The 11,945-nt window shown below is 36.7% G+C and overlaps 1 protein-coding gene across 1 annotated transcript in view; it reads left to right on the forward strand.

Moving 5' to 3' along the window:
* The first annotated feature begins 4,390 nt into the window (after positions 1-4,390).
* sfl (N-deacetylase and N-sulfotransferase sfl) overlaps positions 4,391-11,945 on the forward strand; it is a 117,810-nt gene continuing 110,255 nt past the window's right edge. The window contains exon 1 of the mRNA XM_018449848.1: positions 4,391-4,460. The gene's annotated coding sequence lies outside the window, so the exon portion shown is untranslated. The remainder of the gene's footprint in view (positions 4,461-11,945) is intronic.

Raw genomic sequence — 11,945 nt, forward strand, 5'->3', positions numbered from 1 at the left:
AATATGATTTTATGCCTTTTCTCGTATAAAATGATTTTTTTTTATTTAATGTATACATTATTAGACATAAAAAAGCAATAGTAATCCAATCCCTCGAGTTAAATAATACTTTATTAATTATTTTTAACTTCATATGTGTCAAAATATAAATCAATCCATTTCTGATTAGCTTCGAAATAAATAACGTCCATATTAATATACGCACTTAGTAAATAATAAACTAAATTTGAGTCAAATTTAATTTAAGAATGTATACATTCTTAAATTAAATTGTTTAATTATAAAACACACACATTATTAAGTTAACGTTATATTGAGTGAAATCAGTAGTAACATTTCGAAATGATTAAAAATAATTCAAATTGAATATAATTTGGCACTATGAATTTAATAATGTATAAAGATACCGAGAAAATATAGATATTCTTTAAATATTTACACGTTAAAGAATCCTATATGAACTGTAATATCCAGCACGCTGTACGAATCCTCTCTCTTTTTCTCCTGATATTTTCCATTCGTATGAATTCAAGTATTACTATGATCTTTTACCGACGATTCGCGCCAAGCATCCGCGAACGTGATACTCCGAAATTCAAGAACATAATCCGAATCCCGGGAGCACAATTTGAGATCCGACAACTTGTGTTCGCGCAAGAAAGAACTTGGAGGGGAGGAGGAAAGGACGACTGAGTTTCTCGCCTCGGTATAAAATGCTCGCACTTAGCGCCTTATGCCGGCGTTTCTGCGATCCGAGAGAACGAGAGAGTCGCGGGAGACGTATCGGATGCACGACGAGAGGTCGAAGTTTTAGCGAACATCTGCTGGGCGAGCTGATTTTCAGCCGACGATAAGACCTCGAAATGTAGCCGAGCCCGAGGCGGCTAGTATAGCCACGCCAAGATTCATTAGTTAACCTCGTGGCTCAATATTTTTGTAGACTCATTTCATAGCGTAGCCCTCCATGTAACCACATACACGGAATTGCCGTTGAAGAATTCGGAAAAATGCGAGGGCGAGAGAGAAAAATAGAGATTGCTACTATTGGTTTGAATATCAAAAGGAGTACCGTACTCGTAGAAGCGCACGATAAAAGAACGGTTCTCTTTCACGAGGCGAGATATCGGCATAATATCGACGCGAAAAACGCGACAATCGTTCGTAAACTTTAAATTGCCGCGTGTTGCGCGAGATATCGTAAAGCCGAACGGATAAACGTGTCACATACGAAATTACATCACCTAGCAGCGCAAATCTGTATTTTTGCTACGCTCGAATTTGTATACCTTAAAAATATCGAAAGATACTTAATCGCGATTTTCTGCTCTGTCCCTCGTGCATTAAAAAAAAGTCATATCGGTTTGCATTTCACAGAAACGCCACATAGTTGAAATCAATCGAACGACGCTAGAATTGGCTGGATTTGGGAATTCAGACCAATCATATTCGATCGCTGTTCATCTATTTTCTTCACTGAGAGCGTCCATTGATACATGTATATATCATAACTTATACAATGTTCGAGAAACACGTGCGCCGACTAACTTTTTAGAAAAATTTCGCCCCAGCAAACTTTATCTTTCGACGAACGATATACACATAAAAATAAAGAGTAATCGAGCGAATGCGATTATAATTCTCGAGAGCTACAGAGGGTGTATATCGACGCGTGAGAATAATGGGCATAAAGTTATCTCACACTTCCTATCCAAAACGGTTCAGTCAGCTAGAATAATGCATGATTAAAACTCGTTCAAAATGTATGGTAGATATATTAGAACTAATGCACTATTGAAACTGCAAAATGATGATTATAGAACTGATAAGGAAAATTTCATCAGACTTTGAAATAGTATCGTCGAGAAAGTTAAATCAACTCTTTGCTTCTGCGAGTTTATATTGAAGATATTTAATTATTAAATATTTAGTGTCAAATACAGAAGAGAAAATTTATCTCTGAAACACGAAAGAAAATATATACATATAGATTATTCGATAAATTTGAGATGTTTTAAACATCACGTTTAACGAGACAGTTTGACAAGATCGTTCCAGAAGAGACTCGTGCAAACTGTTCGTCCTAATTTTCGTAAAAAGGAATCCTCGACAGGAATTTATCGACAGATATATCGCTGAAATTTTATCTCGATAAATCTTCATTATTTTTTACTGAACTGTATAATTATTGTAAATGTATATTTTTTCCAAGAATAGCAGTTTTTTAAGTTAACCGATTAAAAGAATACCAAAACTTCTCTCAATATTCTAACCAAGTTTGAGTGTTCTACATAATTATTATTTTGAAGGACTAAATTATTTTTCGATCTCTATCTCTAATCAAATTTTTAGATACTTTAGTTACAAAACTGTTTTTTCTATCTACACTGAAAAAAAATTGTTCATTTGATTAAATTAATTTAGTTCGTCTTTATTTTTTTCCATGAAGAATGTATGTATTTAAGTTAAACACATATTTAGCTTAAATTACATACATTCTCCAATAAAAAAAATAAAGAAAACTAAATTAATTAAGTCGGACAAACATTTTTCTTTTAGAAATATATACGTTTAATAAATGTACATTTTCAGACCCGCTGTGGTTATCGATAAAAAAGATGCTGTGGTTAATGGAATCAATTCCCTTTTTTACGCTAATTAAACCGTTGTGAAAAGCCGCGCGAAGAAGTATAGCGTGTCACGTGCACACACAACGCGCGCACACATACATACGTGTGCACGCAAGCTCGACCGGAGCGCCGGAGCACCGAGTTCGAGTTTGCGTATGCGATAAACTCACCTACGCGTTTCTACGTGACATAACATACGAGTGCAAGAGAACGATCCATCGTCCGTCCAGCGCCTACGACTTCCCTTTGCATTTGCGACAGCCGCAATCGGCTCGCCGCGAGTGTAAGAGCGTAGTACATCAATATACGAGGATCGCGAGGTGATGCGTTTGGGCGCGACCGCGTGCCGAGTTTCGCGTGCGGCGCATGCGCGCGCATTCCGCTTATTCGCGCTGTCTCTCTCTCTCTAACCGACAGGCCATCGCGTGGCAAGTCTTCATAGCGACAACGAAGAAACTTCTCTCCGTTTGACTAGTACACCTCGCACGTAGTACTCTCGCTCATGTACGTCTTTGTCGCGCCGTTGGATGCATTCGTTATCCTTTTCACGGCGACGTTTTTCTCGGAGCATCCAGCTCTCTTTCTCTCTCTCTCTCTCTCACTCACCTGCGCCGTCCTTGTCAGGTCATCCGCGCGCATCGCAGCTCTCTCGCTTCAACACGAGTCGCACGACATCTCCGTTTCGCTAAGTTCGTCACCTGTTCTCGTTCTCGCTCTCGCCCATCCTCGTCTTTCTCACACATCGCTCTACCGCGCACTACCGCTCTTTCGTGCGTCCCGCTCGCGCGACCGTTACAACAACGGATCTCTTTGTTCCACACCCGTACTCTTTCACCAACTACGGGCACTGCGGGGAATGGTGGAGACTGGAGTCACGGAAGAAGTCGGATGGTGGGGGAAACCGAGTGGGAGCGAGCACGGCCGAAGGGAACAACAGTTGAGGAGAGGGGAAAACGGTTGGCGGGCTAGTGGGGATCGGCAGGGTGGAGTAGCGGGGTGTGATGGCCGCGGCGAGAGCGAGAGAGAGAACGAACGAGTGAGCGCGAGAGGGGCGGACGACCCCTCTAGCCGGGCGATGCCACTCAACTGAATCCCCGCTCCGTTCTCGCGGCAGTCTGACGCCGGTCGCGCAGTCAGCATGGCTGGATTTTCACGCAGTTTTTCGCCGGTCCTTCGGTGCTGAGGGCTCCGGAGCTACTCGAGGAACGTCGCACTCGCTCGCCATCGTGCGTGGCGTCGGTCTCGCGCACTCCGTCACGTCACTACGTCTCCCTTACCGTCGCGCGTAGTGTCCTGTCCGACTTAAACGTTTGACCAGAAACGAGAAGCCCGAGAAAGGACGCCAGATGCTTGAACCTAACCTCCAAGCGCGAAGACCGCCCCGAGGGATCACGCTCGCGGCCGCGACTCGCGTCCAACGTGGCTTCCGTCCCGCCGATTTTATTACGTCGTGCTAATCCCACAGGGACATCCGTGATCTCTCGCGATCGATTCTCCGTGTATACGATACCGCGATACGCATCGAATGAAACTGGGAGAACAGAAATGATCGCCGAGAAGTTCCGCGCGTCTTCATTACGGAACTCTCCGGGAGGCATCTCGGTTGTGTCGTGTGGTGATTAACGGCGAGAGGGGCGAAGGAGAGGCAACCGCGGTGCGGCAAATGACAGTGCAGTGAGAGAAGGGCCCAGCGATTCGTGGACGGAAAGAAAGGCTCCGCTTCGGGCAGGCAGTAAATTTTCATCTCGAGAGGGAAGAAAGAAAGAAGATTCTCGAGTTCCTCGGAACCTTCTCGGAGGAAACCGGTCGAAATGCTATGGAATTTTCCTAACGGTGAGTAAGGACTATTGTCAACAAACCCGCTTCGAAAACTCAGCGTAACAGTTTCCGGAAGGATGATGTATTCACGCGTTTTGTTTACTGCCGGACCTTTAAACGCGCGTCATTCAATCGAGCGAGACGATAAGGCGCGCGCATAAATAATGATCGCGACGTCGATCGTAAACAAACCGCCGTACTTTTCAAACACGTGACGACTGGCGTAGCAAGTGTGCGTGATTGCAGATACGATTATTATCAGAATCGATGCCAGATGTTGAGTGCGAGAAATAAATAAGACGATTAATCCTTTTAATTATCAATAAATATCACGATCTGTATTTTCGCTGCGCACCTGCGATCGTCTAGATTTCTAATTTTTTTTATCGTCTCAGTTAAACGCTGTTTCGTATCAAATAAATAAAATTTATCGTTAACATATTATCGATCACATTACATATCAAAAACGGCACACAGCGATTTTGTTATCTATTATTTTCTGTGAAAATAGTCTTTTTTTTTCTGTCTTTCTTACTCCGTGTATTATCAGCATTTCCTGCTTATTTAGTTATCTAACACGCATGTTTTAATAACGTTTCGTTTTTATTTTTATTTTTGTAGTATACTGAAAAAAAAATTGTTTAGTTGATTAAATTATTTATTTGATTAAATTAATTCAGTTATCTTTATTTCTTTCGTTGGAAGATGTACTTTCTAAAACTTTTAGAGTGGTATCTCACTCTTAAAGATTGAAATTGAGCCACTTCCTTTCAAGACTGGCTCAATTTTCACTCTTTAGAATGAGATTTTATTCCAAAGAATTCAGAGAGTACGTATTTAAGTCAAATATGTTATAAAAACAAATTAATGCTACAAATGAATAATTTTTTTCTCAGCATATACTTACGATATGTATCAATTATGTTTAAACGCTTGAGTGGATTCATTTCAGAGTGCTTAATAAGTGATGATTTTCTCTCTCTTTTTTCTTCTCGTTCCATAAGTCGACGCACGTGCGTCACCTACTTTTACGACAGATAAATTGTACTTTTTATCTCGGAGCCACGGAAGCGATAACTAAGATTCTTTGCTTTATTTGTGCGTTTATGCCATTCATTTCCAAGAGCCGAAGTTCGAGACTTCAATCTTGAAGTACGCTTAATAATAGAGCTTGAAAATCGTTGCCGAGCAAACAACTTCGCTGACACGTTTGTTGCGCGTCATAATTTCGATGAGCCCAACACGGCAGAGTGAGAGAGGTGGAGAGGCGTCGCGTAGTCGCGAGTTCGCATCATTAAGCCGCTGGCTGCAGATTCTTGGATAACGTCGACCTCCACGTCATCGGGATCGGGAGGAAGACGAATGCGCCGCAATAATGGGACCGTAATTCCACAACTAGTTCGTGGTATTAAGCCGCGACCGTCGCCGCCGCGAATAGTCCGTCTTCATCATGATGAATTTAATTAGCCGTGACTTGCGTAATTAAATATTCGGCCGTGCACGCGAAAGATGCGCGCTTTCATCTCCTCCGATATTCCTCGCAAGCGACAACGTGTGTGTGAATGGAAATAAATTCCGCGGTACATATTTCGCTTAATATATTAAGCCACCATTTTCTTGGAACATTAAGAGAAAAATTTTTGGTATTTGTAATTATAATTACGTGTTACTATAATTATTATTTACTGCTATAATGTTAGTAGTTAGTAATAATAATTATATATACAGTTTTATCAACAAATATATACAGTTGACAATCGAAAAGGTGACTGTAATAATAATTACTATTATCACAATAATAGCTGCAATTACTATAATTTAACTATAATTTATAGTTATTTTTTAGAACGACTATACAAAACCGTATAACAAATCAAACTAACAAAGACTCCTTATAAATCAAAAGAAATTGGAAAGAATAAGGGCAATAGGAGTCAGGCGCAGAAGACGTTGCGCAAATAATACACCCATAAAACTTCTACTAAACGCGCTTACATGTTTCGGCTCACTTTTGAGCCTTCTTCTGAGAGACAACACAAACTAACATATCTAAACTGTGAATAAAATTATCTTGTCATGGTGAGCTCCCCTACATCGAGAACATAAATATCAGAAATTAAATCCAAATAAGAATGAAAGAGAAAGAAAAAAGAAAGAAAATATTGAAAATATCGAAATAGAGAATATGGAAAACTAATTTATCAAAAAAAACTTTAAGATTATAATTAATTATCTCGAAAACAAGGACGCTCACCATGATCACAACGCACCATATCGCAAACATTACTATTAAAAATAAAGAAGTTTTACGCTTTATGATTGTATTATTTGCGCGACGTCATCTGCGCCTGACTCCTATTGCTCTTATTCTTTCCAATTTCTTTTAAATATAGTTAGCCCAAAAAAATGACTATGTATGAATAAATTATAATAGTTAAATCATAGTAACTTTTTATAGTAACTATAATTTATAATAACTTTCAGTTACCAATTATACATATTTGTAGAAATATACATACTCGTACAGTTATTATTATTAATTCTTATCAGTAATATCAATAATACACAGTAAAAAAATTTGTGTTGAAAACCACTCACGTTTGTGTTAACAGTTTGTGTTAAATTTTTTAACATATTCGAGTGTTAATTTAACATACTATGATTATGTTATATATTTAAAGATTTTTTTTGTGAAATTGATATTCAATGTTTCTTAGTGTGTGTCAAAATGATACAATTTATGAGTAAGTGAACAAGTAACATAAAAATAATGTGTTTTAAAACGTAAATTCTAAGATAAATAAATGAAATATATGTGTTAATTTAACATAAATGTTAATTTTCTGAAAAAAAAAATGTTCTCACGGTTTGTTTACAAACTGTGTTGACGTTATCTGTCTTTGTATTTATTCTCTTACATAAGATTTGTGTACCTTCTAACATATTCATCTTGTGTAAAATTAATAATTCAAAAATTTGAGTGAACCGTTTGAGATATGCGATTTATGTTAAATTCAACACATTTTTTCCAACTGTGTAGTCATAATTAGATATGTAATTACAAATACCAAAAATTTTTCTCTTAATGAAATGGTACATGAGATAAAATTGTTTTTGATGATACACACACACAATTAGTACAAATTAATTAAATCCTATTCATGATCTTTTCTTTTTTTTGTTTTGAAGTAGTTCTTCCGGTTTAATAAATTAACCACAGATTTTTTTCGAAATAGCACATTACGAAATTATTTTTAATGATATAATGTTTCGATATACACGGCTGGTATACTGAAATAGTATACATAGTATAGTATATCTGAAGACACGGCAGTTAATTTACGTCATGTTTTAAATTTTCAGTACTGACAATGTATATATAGAAAGACGATTAAAATAATTTAATTTGATGCAAAACAGATACTAAATTATCTATTCTAATTCATGAATTTAATTTTGCTCCTACTTAATAAAGGTTTTCGCATACATATTTTATACTCGATCTCATTTTGTAGCATATTTTTAGATGTGATAGAAATTTTCAACGAAGAGCGCGGAAATGGTAATTTATTTCTAATTATTTATTCATTTCAACGCTTTCAAATTACGATCAGAGTGCATGATAACAAATCGATATTGATAAGACAAAAATAGTTCTGTATAGAAACTAGTAACCTAAATTGATTATGAACGATTTAAAATAAAAATTTTTTTGTAAACGAAAGAGGAAACATCATATAATATTGTAAAATTAGATTGATATTGAAGTAATGGTAAAAAAAAGTACATTCGTGCGATAATAGATCGTATCATATTTTACATGACACAGCGTATTCACTGGAGGAATTAGACTCCGATCTGGCATGGTTTTTATGCTTTCTCGTGATGCGGACTGTTTACTAATAGCGACATATTATGTCCCACTACTTTCCTAGCCATGTCTGGAATCTTTTCCGTGCTGGCACGGTCGCCTTTAAACGCTGCTCGCCTTTAATGCAACGTCGTACGAACCCTCGTCAGGATCTACACCACGAGGATGTAGTAAAAATTCCACGTTTGTAGAGTACTTTTCAGAGAAAGGAAGCAAGAGAGAGAGAGCAGGGTAAGGCGAATAGGTTGGAAAAAGTTGAACAAGGAACGTCCGCACTAATACATACCAGGAGAGACTCTAAAGTCACTGTTTTTAGTCAGGTAAAACGCGGATTCAGCCTGCAGCTTGTTTTCCTATTTCTTCATTTCGTTTAAGTCACACGTGTCTACTACATTTTATAGCGACATTACGAAATAGGATTAAAAACCAATGGAACAACAATCGGAATTTATACCAATGTAAAACGATTTATATAGAGTGAATAATAGGAACCTGAAGATTTTCAAAACGAAATATAACAAATTAATTTTTTTTATATATATACCTAATATTAAACGGAAAGAACGATTTTGCTAAAGTATCTAAAATTTAGTCAAATACACATCTAAATAATAGATAATCTAATTATTTTGATGTTCCAAGAAAATTATTTTCAGATTTGTACCTTGCTAAATTTTTAAACTTCAAACAAAACCATCCTTTCTGTGTAGGAAATGGAATATTTCGTGTAATAAAAAATGGTTCAATTAATATAAATTAATAATAAAAGTATTGAGAAGGGCTACGAACCCGATCGAACTCGAAACGCCGTTTGCATTATTTTTAATTTTTGTTTAGTTCTTATTAATTATATTATATCTTTTATTTACATATTGTTTTCTTATGATTCGTAGCCCTTCTCAACATTTTTATTATTAAATAGAATATTATTTGAGTACATCTGATTGTGAGTATAATTGAGTAACGATTGTATTTAGCAGACAAAGCAGCACTGATTCTTTAATATGATTGATTCTTGCTTACTTTTAGTTCTCTCTCTCTCTCTCTCTCTGGATTTAAGTACAGAAACCATCGTAATAAAAAAAATAACTGAACGCTCACTAAGCTCCTTCATCCGCTGAACATTATTACTCAAATATATTCAGATACTCAAATGGCATTCTATTTCCTATTATTAATATATCAAGAAATTAATATTTAATTTATATTTTATATTGTTATTTCATTTTTTAAATTGTTAGGTTTCCGTAATTCATCCTATATAACACCAATTCGTTATTAAAAATTTAGTTATTAATTTGCTTCTTTTTTCTTCGTTATTTAGCGGGGTTTCGAATATGGGTTAGTAATGATTATAGAGACGGAAATTTTATAGCAATGTCAGCTTATTTAAAGTAGTTGCGTCACGCTGTCTTGATATTGTGATGTAATATTCATACCGACGCTGCATTGAATTGTAACGAGCTGATGTCAATCGTTTTATTTTGCTCAATATAAACTCGATATTCAAGAGTTCAATTTTGACGCCACACGTACTTGTTATTATCTAGTACTCTCTAAATCTGAATCATAGTGTATAATAACCGACATTAATCCTAAGTACTGGAAATCAGTAAGTGAAATCCTTAACCTAGCCAACCTTGCTTCATTGTATAAATTTAATATATGTGGTATTGGAACTGACGTGCAAATATCGGTATTTTAATTATACATACATTTATATGTACTCTGTAAATCTGAATTAGTGAATACTCACTGATTACCCAGTGCATACCTAGCACTGGATAATCAGTGAAATTCAACTAAAAAAAAAAAAAAAAGAAAGAAAGTTCGAGTATTAGACAATTAAAATACCGATGTTTGCACGTTAATTTTTATCTTTCAATACCATATTCATTTGATTTACGCACTAAAATAAGGTTAGTTAGAAGTTATTAACAGAACGAAGGACTCTTAATTTGAAAACAATAATGAGAGAGTACAGGATGTATAAGAGTCAATATAACGTAAAAAATTTTTTAAACCATGAAAATTCAAATTAAAAGTAAATATATTATAATATTCTGTAATCAATTAATCATATTACATGTTTCGGTCTCACGCGATTGAGCCTTTCTCAGATATGCAAAATGTGTATATACAGGTGATGTTACATTGGTTCACCGCAGTCGAAGATATAAATACGATCATAAACATGGTAATGATGACCAGAGAGATGTTTTGCAGAGAAACGGCAATTGCTCGCAAATGGCTGGATGACCGGTTGTTTAAAATTTACCGATGTTCTGATAAAAAATTGAGTTAAAAGTAAATTAAAATTATTTTGTTTCGAGTAGAAGCGTCACTCTGATAAAACTAACCTAACTGGCCATAAAGATAATATTCTCATGTCGAAAAGCCGCCTATTAACTGTCTCAGCGATACTGTCAAATAGGATACTGTCGGGTAGGATTCGTTTAGCGACTCCCACATCCCGAATCGTTACCGAAAATTGTTCCCATGCGCGAGAGACTTCGACGCCGCATCTCGCGTGCCGTCGACCTCGGGCATGCCGCGGAGTCGTGGAAATTCCGGAAACGCCGATCCTGGCTGGCGAACCGTTTTCGTGACATTTATCTCGCGGCAAGTTCGTGCTAACATTGCGCACTTCTTGCCGGAGTTCGAATGCAACGCTCGGATAATTCGCATTGAATTAGACAGAGGAAGAGGAGGAGAAACGGTGGCGGAACGTGGTGTGGGAAGCAAAACGGACAGAGATTCGTTCTTTTTCGGGTTTTGATACGAATTATCCGAGTTTGCCTACCTTACCCTCAAGATTACCCCTTTTCACGGTCGCCTTCGGCACGGAGGATGCGCTTCCCGCGTGATGCGAAAAGTTTGAATGGCTTTCGTTACCGGATTTTCCGGGCGACGCGCTTCGCTACATGCAAATTCGGAGATTTTCCACCCGCCCGCGCGCGCGACAGTCTTTAGGGACTTTGCGAGGCGCTCCGAATTGGGTTCACGACCCCACGGGATTTTACCGGCGGTAATAAGGTACAGTGTAAGGATCGTTGTAATCCGTATTATCCGCATCGATCTATCCTTATAGCTACCTTGCCAGGCATATTTTACCTACTAATCAAATGATATGAACGGATCTCAATATATGTCTGATCCCGATGACCTATACGTAACGCAGTCCGAGTGGTACGCATTATTAACGATTCATCGTGCTTTGTTCACATTCAATTAGAATTCAACATCCACGCTACGGATGTTGCGGTCTGATACATTAATTACATGATTTCACCTTAGGCTAAACCAATGGCGTATATTTAACTAGGAATTTACATCAGAAATAATTTTCAAATAAAGTCTTATCCTCTGTTTCTGTAAATAAAACTGTTAAAAGGCGAATTTTATTATTGTTATATAACTACAAACTTGCAAAATTTATAAAATAGAATAATGGACATATTTAAAATAGAATGATTTGATTATTATAAAAAGTATATATGAGGATAAAAAGACAGGAAAGATTTAATTTTATATTTTAAAATAATAAATAATTATTTTAATTAATTATTTATTACACTTTAAAAAAAAAAATTATATATCGAAATTAATTGAACAAAAATGTATGAAGA

Source organism: Mycetomoellerius zeteki, unplaced genomic scaffold (genome assembly GCF_001594055.1).
Source record: "Mycetomoellerius zeteki isolate Tzet28-1 unplaced genomic scaffold, Tzet1.0 scaffold25, whole genome shotgun sequence".
Taxonomy (NCBI): Eukaryota; Metazoa; Arthropoda; class Insecta; order Hymenoptera; family Formicidae; genus Mycetomoellerius; species Mycetomoellerius zeteki.